General features: G+C 42.3%; 1 long non-coding RNA gene across 1 annotated transcript; it reads right to left on the reverse strand.

The window, feature by feature from the left end:
- Window positions 1-602: 602 nt before the first annotated feature.
- LOC122574194 lies at window positions 603-1,752 on the reverse strand. The gene is made up of 2 exons (XR_006318935.1): window positions 1,245-1,752; window positions 603-1,182 (listed from the first exon to the last, which is right to left on the reverse strand). It is a non-coding gene; the product is annotated as an uncharacterized LOC122574194 (long non-coding RNA).
- Window positions 1,753-10,557: the final 8,805 nt, after the last annotated feature.

Consider the following 10,557-nt stretch of genomic DNA (forward strand, 5'->3'; position numbering starts at 1 on the left):
CGTACGAACGCTGACTGTATGCTCGAGCGCGCGTGTGTGCGCGCATATGCTTGCGCCTCTACGAGCACGCGTGTGCGCCTGGACCATTGGTTATCTTCGACAGTGGTTCCCAATTTAACGATAGGCAGCTCCCTCTTTGTCCATTCGTCGGACGCCCATTTTTCTTTCTCCTCCGTTCGTTCTCAGATCCTCGATGGCCCGTTCGCCGTTTTCTTTTTCTCCTATACACTCGGTCCAACTCGCCTCTTACCCTAACGTCGATCGAATGGCTCGCTCGCTTTTTGCCCGATTTACAGTTCCTGGTGAGTATTTTCGACCGAGATTTTCATTCCTTCGTGCTCCATTTGCTTTCCGACCGCTTGCCGGTTGTCTTCGGATCGTACGTTCGGTTTAGGCATTTTTCGAATTTTCTTCATCGCCTTTCGCTTTGGCTGCGGTTTCGCATTTATCGAGTCGCTCGAGTTTGTATCGTGGACAGCGTCGTGCAGAGAGGAGACATTTTTCCAACAGGTTTGTAGCATGATCGTTAATTACACAACGACGAACGATTTTTTACGCGCGCCTTATGAAATATGGAACGAACATCGTATTACCAACAATTATTATTGTTATTTTTAACAACTTTATTATCGTACAACGAACGTCTTCTATCTATATCGAGTCTAATTAAAGCGCACTCGATTATAGTAAAACGTACAACAACAATGTCGCATCTAAAAAGGTATAAATTGTTCCATCGACATCTTTACAAATGTTACCATCGTTCAGGGTGAAACAAATTCGACGCAATTCGAACGCTGTAACGATTATTATTAAAACGCTTCGCGATCTGATTAAACGTTCGAACGTTTCTAAAATTACCTAGAAATTATGTAAAATTCGCAGCAGCAGTTAAATCTCAACTGAAAGCCACTTCACTATCGTCTGCGTTCGTGTATTTCCTTTGTTCTACTCGTACTATCAGAGGAAAGGGGTAGAGGCGTTCTCTCGGTCTCCCAATATGGCGCCTTGTTCTGCCGCTTTAGTTATACGGTATCGACGATAAGAAGCCACGTCTCGAGCAACGTCGAGAACCTTTACGTAGACGAAATCGACCCACTGATCGTGTTCCAAGCCTGTTCCAACCATTCATCGTCTAACTGCGCTTTCATTTTTTCCCCCGTTCCATCCACTGCGCGTTCCCTGCAAATTCGCTACCTTTATTTACAACGAAACGATCGCCTAAGTTTACTATTAGTATTTACAATTATCGTGTATGACGCTTTCAGAATTCGAACGCACTTTTCACGCCCGTTCTACAGCTGGACGATCAGCTTACTCGCGGTTAGATCAGGCTTAGATACACTTAGGTACAACTTTCGTTGGTCTGTTAGTCGAAATCGGCCTCGTTAGAGAAAATCCGCCAGCTTATAAAGCTCGGTTAAATTTAATCGCAGTACGCGTCACGAACGAAACGAAATACGTACAACTTGGGGCAAAGGTTCCGGCGTTTCCTGTCGGCAAAGATAATCTCATCTCGACTCTGACTGGCATCGCGTCACGAGCTACGGTCTCCGGCAGTCGATGATAAGTATCCTACATTTGAATTTCTAACCCACGATTATAATACTTTCGTCCCTTTCTCGACCTCCTGTTAGAAAGTGCGTTACGCGCTTGATTTATGCATCGGTGGTTATTTACGCGCGGCAAAGAGCAGGGAACCAGCGTTATTTTATCGTATGTACCGACAAAACGAAACTGTCTTTAACCCGACGATGGTTTGCGCTATGAAATTCGCAACCATCGAATTACAGCTTATTACGAGATTCGGTTGTTCAAAGTTACGTATTTCGTTATTCTTCTCTCGTTTCATTCTTTCTTCCGTTATTCGTAAGACCATAGACCGTGGATATGTATTACACGCATATTAGCAAATCGAAGAAGCAAGAGGACGAGAAAGGCGAAAAGTGAAATTGTCTTGTAAAGACAAGTTGCGAAAGCATGTCGCTTAAATTAAATTAAACACTCCTAGTTGATATTCGTGTACTTGAAAAATATCCAAACTTACTCATCGACCTCCAGTATCGTGTAAACTCTCAAACGCATGGAAAAAAGTATCGGTCGTTGCGGTATTTTACGCTGTTGAGAAAAATACTTTTCTTAGGCTGTACCTTTCTCGAGGGACACTGCGATTAAATAAACTTTCTTCTACACGTGTTCGGCCACATCTCGATCGAACGATCGAGAGACTCGTTTCGTTAGCTAGTGGCTATCGTGAGATTCAAGTGGCAAGTTAATGAATTTTTGCAAGGAAAAACAAGATGACCCCGTGGTCTCGTTCGCGATCGACATTTTTCCCACGATTCTTACCATTTCTACCGATGTTGCCGATGGTTCTATTCGCCATCAAAGAATTTGATTTCGATAACCACATCGACTCGAAACAATTTCCTTCCCGTATCACGATCAGCGTGTACAGACAATTACAGTAACCGTACATTCCCTACAATGTCGGAATATCGATTTACTTACGTCGATCGTTCCGTTTGCGTACATATCTGTTAATGCTATTATCGTTCGATTTGTCCAATTTAAAATCGATCTAAGCCCAACGATAATAATTCACTTGGCAAAACACGGTCGACGATTAACATCGTTCGAATATCCCGTCGTACCGTCGTCGATCATTGGAAAGGGGCAAGAAAGCGATTGAAATTCGCGATATCGAGATTATCGTTCGAGTGGACAGTGGAGAAAGCGGGTGAGATTAATCGGCTTCGATTTGGTTAAACGTTTGTAAAAGGGGAAGATTTAACGGTGCTGTGTCAAATCGTTTTCGTTCGCTGCGTTATTTTTGAGCGAGCGCATTTGAAATTCAAACTTCCGGCGCGGCGGAGATCGGCGATCGGCGATCGTCGATGCCAATTAAATCGAGGCGGCAAGAGGACGTTGAACCCCTTACGAAAGAAATTGTAGGAACGTGTATGCGGAATAGCTTTGCATTTCGAGCGGGTCGCATACGGTTGACTCAATTTTCCTCGGCTTTAACTGAATTTCGTACGTCGTCGTTATATCTATTCAGGTGAATCCATTGGTCCCTGATAGTATCGGTGCCCTCTGCGACACCGTCCAGCCGCCTCTGGCCGATAAAACGGTCTCTTTATTCTTTATTCGATCGATAATATTCGGTCGGTTAATTCCACATACGTATTAGGATTTCGTCACCGTCTTTTTCCGTACGCAGGCAAATTTCTCCGTTTCTAACGCGTTCCGAGAATGAAAAAGTTGCCTTTCGTTATCACGCGCCCGCTCTCCGCGCCTCTACAGAGATAAAAATAGGTCGCTCGAAACGTTAGTTATTGACATAACGCTGGAGGCTCGTTGTTACATTCCTCGCTCATCTAATTGTTACGCGTTCAATAACCGAACAATAAAATCACTGTCCGATAAGACGCCAACGCTAGCTTTCTTTTACTAATTATCCAGCATCATCCAGTCGAGAGAGCTAGCTGTATTTTCCTACATTCACGAAAGCATTCAATGCGCACTCGATGCGCGTAAAAGATGCCATTGTCATTCTTCCTTTCCCAAGTTGGCCATCTCATCTTCCAGGGGGTTATCTCTGTTTTTTCGAGGTTATCGTCAAATTAATTTAAATATAATACGAACGTAAGCACGCCGATAATGCGGTAAATAATACGATGTCCATCGGCGTAGGTTATAATTATATGCACTCGATAAAACGATGCCCTCTCATCGTCGGATGAATCGACCGAGCCAATTTTGTCTCCGTTCGAGTCAAGTGTTTGCGTTATCGTTCGTTACTCGGCAAAGGGAAGATAAGGATGATAATCTGTGGAGTTGTGTTTTGAAAAAAAAAAGAAAAAAAAAAAGAAAAAAAGAGGAAAAAAAGAGAATCCGAGAAAGAACACGAACCGAGGGATGACAGAGGGAAGAAAACAGAGTAAGAAGAAGACACGTATAAAATCATATCCGTTAGTTTAAACCGTGCAACGATAGTCGGTACGCGACAAGAAAAATATCGTTCGAAGGGCAAAGTATTTTACTGGATTCTCAGTGCTGGTTAATATCAATTACGAAACGTTCGAGTAAGTAAGTGGAGAATCACTGAATGACAGAGAAAAAGTGGGAAAAGTGCAGCGTTACTCTCTAGTATAGATAACCTCGGCAACAATCCGTAAACGAAAACAGACTTTCGTGATAAGTGTCGAACGAAATAAAAGGAAAGGGTTACGTACGTTAGTCTTACCGATAACTTTTAACCGAATCGGAGAAAAAATTAGTCGTTGTTATCGCGCCTCGCTCGCGTCAATCCCTCTTATCTTCGTCGAACGATGTTGTACTCGCGATGTTTTACATGGATCTAGGAATCGCGAGCGTTTATATTCGTACGAGCAAGTCGATTCAAGGGTTCATCGTTATCAGGCTCCGTAAGCTCGTCGATGCGCGTTTCGTTGGTCGTTGGTCCATCGGTGCTACGACTGCGTGCACGATCGGTCTTTTTCTCCTAAATCTTTCGCTCTAGGCTACGTTTATCTCTAGGTCACTTTCAGATTTATCCCTTCTGATCGAGTCGCCTACCTAAGCCGATCGAAACCTTCGGTCGGTAGTGTACGCGTTTACGAACTAAAATATTTTCGTTTATTTATCGTTGCCATGCAATACGTAAATACAACAAAGATCCGCTTATTTGTTAATAATAGAATAGAATAGAATAGAACAGAATAGAATAGAATAGAATAGAATAGAATAGAATAGAATAGAATAGAACCGTTGTTCTGTCGCTGATAAAAGGAAACAGTGGTGCGACGAAAACTTGAACGTTATTCTTTACCCATGATGATTACGTGGAATTTGTTGGTATAAATAGGATTGATCGATGTTGTTTTCATTTTTGTAAACTGATTAATTCGCGTGAATCGCGTAACTTGGTCGGACGCATTAATCACTGTTATTATGTTTCATCTCCACCTTCGATCTCTATCGACTTGATAAAAAGTCATTGTGAAACGCAATTCGTTTCATGACACGCGATAATTCGACTCAAACATTTTTTTTAACACGGTACGTTGCTACTTTTTCCCATCGCCACGTACGATCATTTTTTTTATTACAAAGACGCGCGATAGTTATTCGCAAACGAATATTTTAAAAGAGAAAATTGTAAAAAAAAAGGACAATGTGGCCAATTCCAACAGCTAGATCGAAAAAAGAATAGACTTTAGATCCTATTTCAGACGACCTGACGCGCGAAGAATCTGCGGCGTTCGAACGATACTTTGTACACATATTGCCCAATATAAATAGAATATAATATAATACCTAATACGTATTAGTGTACGGACAAACGTAAACGTTTACGTTAAACGTAGTTTATAGTATATCCGTATATCGTGTCGTGGCTGTCCTTACGATATCATTCTTTCCTCGAACGCGTGCTCGATCCGTTATACACTGTATAACTCGTATCGAGAAGAATCATCGGTGGAAAATTCTAGCGACTCTACCAACGAACGAATAAAAGTGGAGAACAACTCGTGTATAGCGTATATACGAGCGGCACAATGATTTTCTCTTGATTCAATCGAGAGAAACGACGATTGGGCAGGCGCGGCTCGAAAAGCAAATGGACGGCTGATAATTTCGGTCGTGCGAGTGACGTCATAACAGACGGCAACGAGGGTTGGTACATTATGACAAGAAGGGACCATTTGACCCCACTCATTGTTTCTAATCCCACAATAAATTGAAGCAGCTGTACCGGCAATTGATACAAATTTACGTACAGTCCGAGGCATAAGGCGTCGATCTTACCGCTCGGACTCCTCTTTGCTTCGCAAAGCGCCGGATCGCTTTGTCGGGCGATCGTTTTTCAAACGTACGCGTCTTTCATAGAAGAACGCTCGTCGATAAATCTCTATCGTACCGGGAGTCGCGACCTCATCTCCAACGTGAAAAAAGGATTTCTCGTTTTACATTGCAGCGACGCGTGACCATCAAGCTCTTGGTTCCACGTTGATTAGAAACTTCTTCGCTCACGAGACAGTCGTCGCTCGAAATTCTAGACATTTTTTAACGGTTCACCATCCCTCCTGCGTACCTATTCAAGAGAGAGAGAGAGAGAGAGAGAGAGAGAGATCCTCTGAGGAGTAAACCACGTCATGCCACGCCACGCCACGCCACGCCACGCCACCAACACACGTGTAACGACAATGGACATTATATATGCAGGAGACGGAATGTCGCGCTGCATTCACGGCATTGCATTTTCTTCTCCCTTTTTCGCTTCCCTTTTCGACTATACCAAACAACCTATACACGACTTTTTACACGTTCTTCGCGTTTGATTTATATTCTGCGCGTGGGAACGTTGTTCGCCCGTCTCCATGTATCAGTAGCCGTAACAGGCATATTTGTCCCTTCTGTCTGGCAATATTTTATAATTATCATTAAGGAAGTTAAGTACATCGTTTATTACGATGCCGTGCTGCTTTCGACGGTTTTATGCTCGTTTCGCGTTGCATACGTACGCCAAACCCGTTACATACGGAAAACGTCCGAAGTTAATCAGCCAGAGGTCTCAACGGTTTGTTTTACGCTGCTTATCATCGCGTCCTTATGCGCTGCTTTATGTACATCGTTCGACCTTTGACAAGCCTTTGAACCCTTCGTTAGAGACAAAATATCGAGTTTACGTATTTCGATAACTTCGTTATATATGTTCTCGACGAGATAAGTGCAGATATCCGAGATTAAACCGAAGGGATGTACAATAGGGGTGTTACGTATTCAGAAAGGCAATCGGGCTCGTAGGACGTAGGACGTAGGAAGTCTGCTACGTGACGACGATGTCAACTCGCAGTAAAGAAACGGTAGATAATAATAAAAAGGTAGAGAAGCGGCTAGAGTGAAATGGAAGGCGAGAAAGAGTACATTCCGTATCGTTGCCAGCTATGTACCAAAGTACATAGGACGTTGCTCGCATGTCCGAATACAGCAACACTTTCTCGTCGTCTTAAACTTCTACAAACGTTTTTCAATTCCTGTTTCCATTTATTTCAGCTACTAAATGTTTTACTTGGTTCGTACCTTTTATTCTCTTACTTTGTTTACCCAGTTTTATTAATTAATTATTAAGGATTATTAATAATAACACCGGTTTCTATCGATAATTTAAACCTCTACGAGTCGATGGAAATTCGAGGCAGCGATGGTCTGTGCGTCTGCTGACGTGAATTTCGCAAAACGAAAGCGTCAGCGCTGCCACGTTTTCCATTTAACGGCACAATCGCGTTATCGGAGCGTTCCTAGTATACTTTCGTAGTAAATAACATCTCGGTGACGGAAAACTCGTCTTCTTGAGAATTGTGAGCCGAGTCACGCTTGCGACTAGCACGCGCAGCCTCTTTTATCACTGCAGCCCTGTCATCGTCTAAAACGGCTCCGATCCACCTTCTCTCTTTTTACGACGCGAGCACGAACGCACGTCATAATACGAATATTCTAATATTCGGTTGAAAGCATCGTCTACGTTGCGTTTCTTCTACGTTTGCGCAATTAACGATCATTAAACGTTATTAAAATCATCGAAGCGTGCATTTTGCAAGAATACGAGTTTCAATAGCGTGTTTGCGTTTCGCCTAGATAAGCGTATACATAAATAAGCATTAATAATTCGTTGCTATATGCATTCACAGATATGGCACAGATACATACGCGATCTCGCGTACACCAATGCGTAGCCGTTATTCGCGGTCGTCACGCTGTTGTCCTTTATTACAAAACGTAGTAACCGAGTGGAGAAATTTGTATCGTGGTGTAAACGTTTAATCAGGATCGTCAACCAGCCGGATACCATAAATCGAAGAGGTTCTCGTTACGTAATAGGTTTTCAAACAGGATCTGCCGTTTATGTAAATAAAATATACGCAATACGATCGTTTCGCATTTACCTCGCAGCGATTTTTAATAAATAAACGCGTTACTTTATTTATCAACTACGAGCCGGATAAAACGATATATGTATAGGGAAAGTGAGAGACCGGGTTTTCATCGAGTTAAAACGTAGGCAAGGAACCGGCGGATCGCGAGCAAGCGGCTGGATTCATTCGTCAACAACTTACGCATAGATACATTTACTCGGTACGTGCGAATGGATACCTACATATATATCGTACGTATATCCGTTACATATTAAGTACATGGTACATAAGACGTTCTTTCGACGCTTACTCCTTTTCAAGGTGACGCTTTGCCCATTCACACGTATAGCCTCTCTTATCTCTCTGTTCGTACACACGTTCACGTATACTTAGATAGAGACGCCGTCGAACCACAAATTAAGTCTGCTGTGTGAGTACGTTACCGACACGTCACCGTGCGTGTTCGGTCTTTGAGACGAGTCTGCAGGTACAGTCAACGATAAAACTTTATTCCTACGGATGACTACGGAAGACGATGTGACTTTTTTCACGCGAACCGGAGATAGAACCTGACCTATCCGAATGCCGTTCGGCGGGGAAAGACGCGAGGTGTTTCTCGTTGCTGCAATCCCGTGGCCAGCTAATACGTACTTACCGTTCGATTTGTGGCAAGCAAACAATAATTGTTTCTTTCTGTTTAATTATAATAGCACGGCTACCAAATCGTTTGGAACGGCGAGTATCGAGTTTCTTGGTTTTGCACGATTGATACAAATACGCAGATATATTTTCGATATCGGCGCTAGTTGGAAAATTGTGGTCTAGAAAAAAGGAACGCGACGAGGCTACAGGCCGTGCTACACGATCTAAAATAGCAAGCACTTTTTTCTCGTGTAAGGTAGTTTTCGCGAAACTCGCATTTATATTCTTAAACGAGACATCCTGCGTGTTCAGTGGCGGATACAGACGGCCGTCGTTGGAAGCCGTGTGGCAAAGGCGAAAGAGACGAGATGGAAAGGAACCCATTCAGTATAGTTCACGTCGAGAATGCGACTCGTAGAGACTACAAACTACGATGGGTACGCATTGACAGCGAAAGTTTCGCTTCTTTCTCTTCTCCTTTTTCGACTCGTACGAGGACACGTCATAAATGGTAATTGATATTTTTCTTGATGACTGCAGGCTATGGAAAGAATACACGATGTCTCCGTCTCGTATTTGATTTATCAGCTCTTTCATTGAAATTGTTCAATGTATCGATATCGAATATCACGTTCGGGATTTTAATTCTTCCGCATTGTTTACGAAGATAATCATTCGTTGAACTAATAATATTTTCTCAATCGATGGAATTTTTTACGAAAGTAAATAAGAGAATCGATCGGTTCTAATCAGTCATTGATACATATTTACAAATAATCAGTCGTTTTATAGTACGAGGATCGAATGGGACAGTAAACACTTGCGATAACAGTTTATCAAGGAAAATCGTCATACCGCAAACAGTAGCGTATCTCGATCGATATTATTTCATCGCTTGCTGGTATTAATGGAGCGGTAACGTAACTCGATACCTATAGATAACCAACTACTATACGCGACGAGTACTCGCTTCGGTAAGAATTTCGTTGCTGTAAATAGTTTATCGAAAAAAAAAAAAAAAAAGGAAAAAGCTCGTTCGTTGCACATTCACGTCCGTACATTCTTACATCTCACCGTACACTCTTGTTCCTATTTTTTCGCAAATTTTTGCACAATCGCCGCTCCTTGTTGACACGCACGAGCGATGAATTCGACGTTATTTCGTGACGTCGGTATTCAAATTATTTTCAAGTTACCGCGTTAATCATATACCGCGTTGCAAGTCCCAAAAGGCGACGAACGAAGCATATTTCATTCCGGCATTCGAGCATTCTGTCCCCATAAAATAGCGACAATTTCAGTAAAAATCCATTCGAGAAAATATGATTATTTGCACAGGGTGCTATTTGTTTTCATACCTACGTGTATCTCTTATCGCCAACTACGCTGCTGGTATACACTGGTTTATACGTAATATACATCTGGTTTATACGTGCAATATATCGGCGTATTTGTGTATGTTGTCTTTATATACTGGGTGCGTCCATAACACTACGTCCAATCTGTAATTTACAAGAGCAATCGCATGAAATATTTAGTTCCATTATGAGGCTCGTTGCTCTATACGTTATTATATCACCGTGCCTCTGCGAACTGAAGTTATTTTGTAATATCATTCTGCCAAAGTTTTAAGCAAAGAATTCGGAGACTTCTCGTATTAACGTGGAAAGTCGCAATCGTTCGTTTTCACCAGTTGCATGAAAGTAAGTAGGCACGTATAAACGACGAAAGCGAAGAAGAAGAAGCTTAATCACGCTCGCGTATACAATTTGAAGACGAACGTTAATAGACGGAGTAAATTTTCATCGATAATTCAGTGAAAGTGAAGAAACGGCCATGTAACGATATACGTATTCAAACAGTGGTCTCGCGTAATACAAGCTTTCGCACTTTTCCTTCTTTTCACAGCGTAAACGTTGTCGGTAGAATGAACGTAAGCTTCGTGTAAAAATCACTTGGATGACCGAGGGCTTAAATTACATTTATGTACATT

Source organism: Bombus pyrosoma, linkage group LG13, assembly GCF_014825855.1.
Source record: "Bombus pyrosoma isolate SC7728 linkage group LG13, ASM1482585v1, whole genome shotgun sequence".
In the NCBI taxonomy this organism is placed as follows: Eukaryota; Metazoa; Arthropoda; class Insecta; order Hymenoptera; family Apidae; genus Bombus; species Bombus pyrosoma.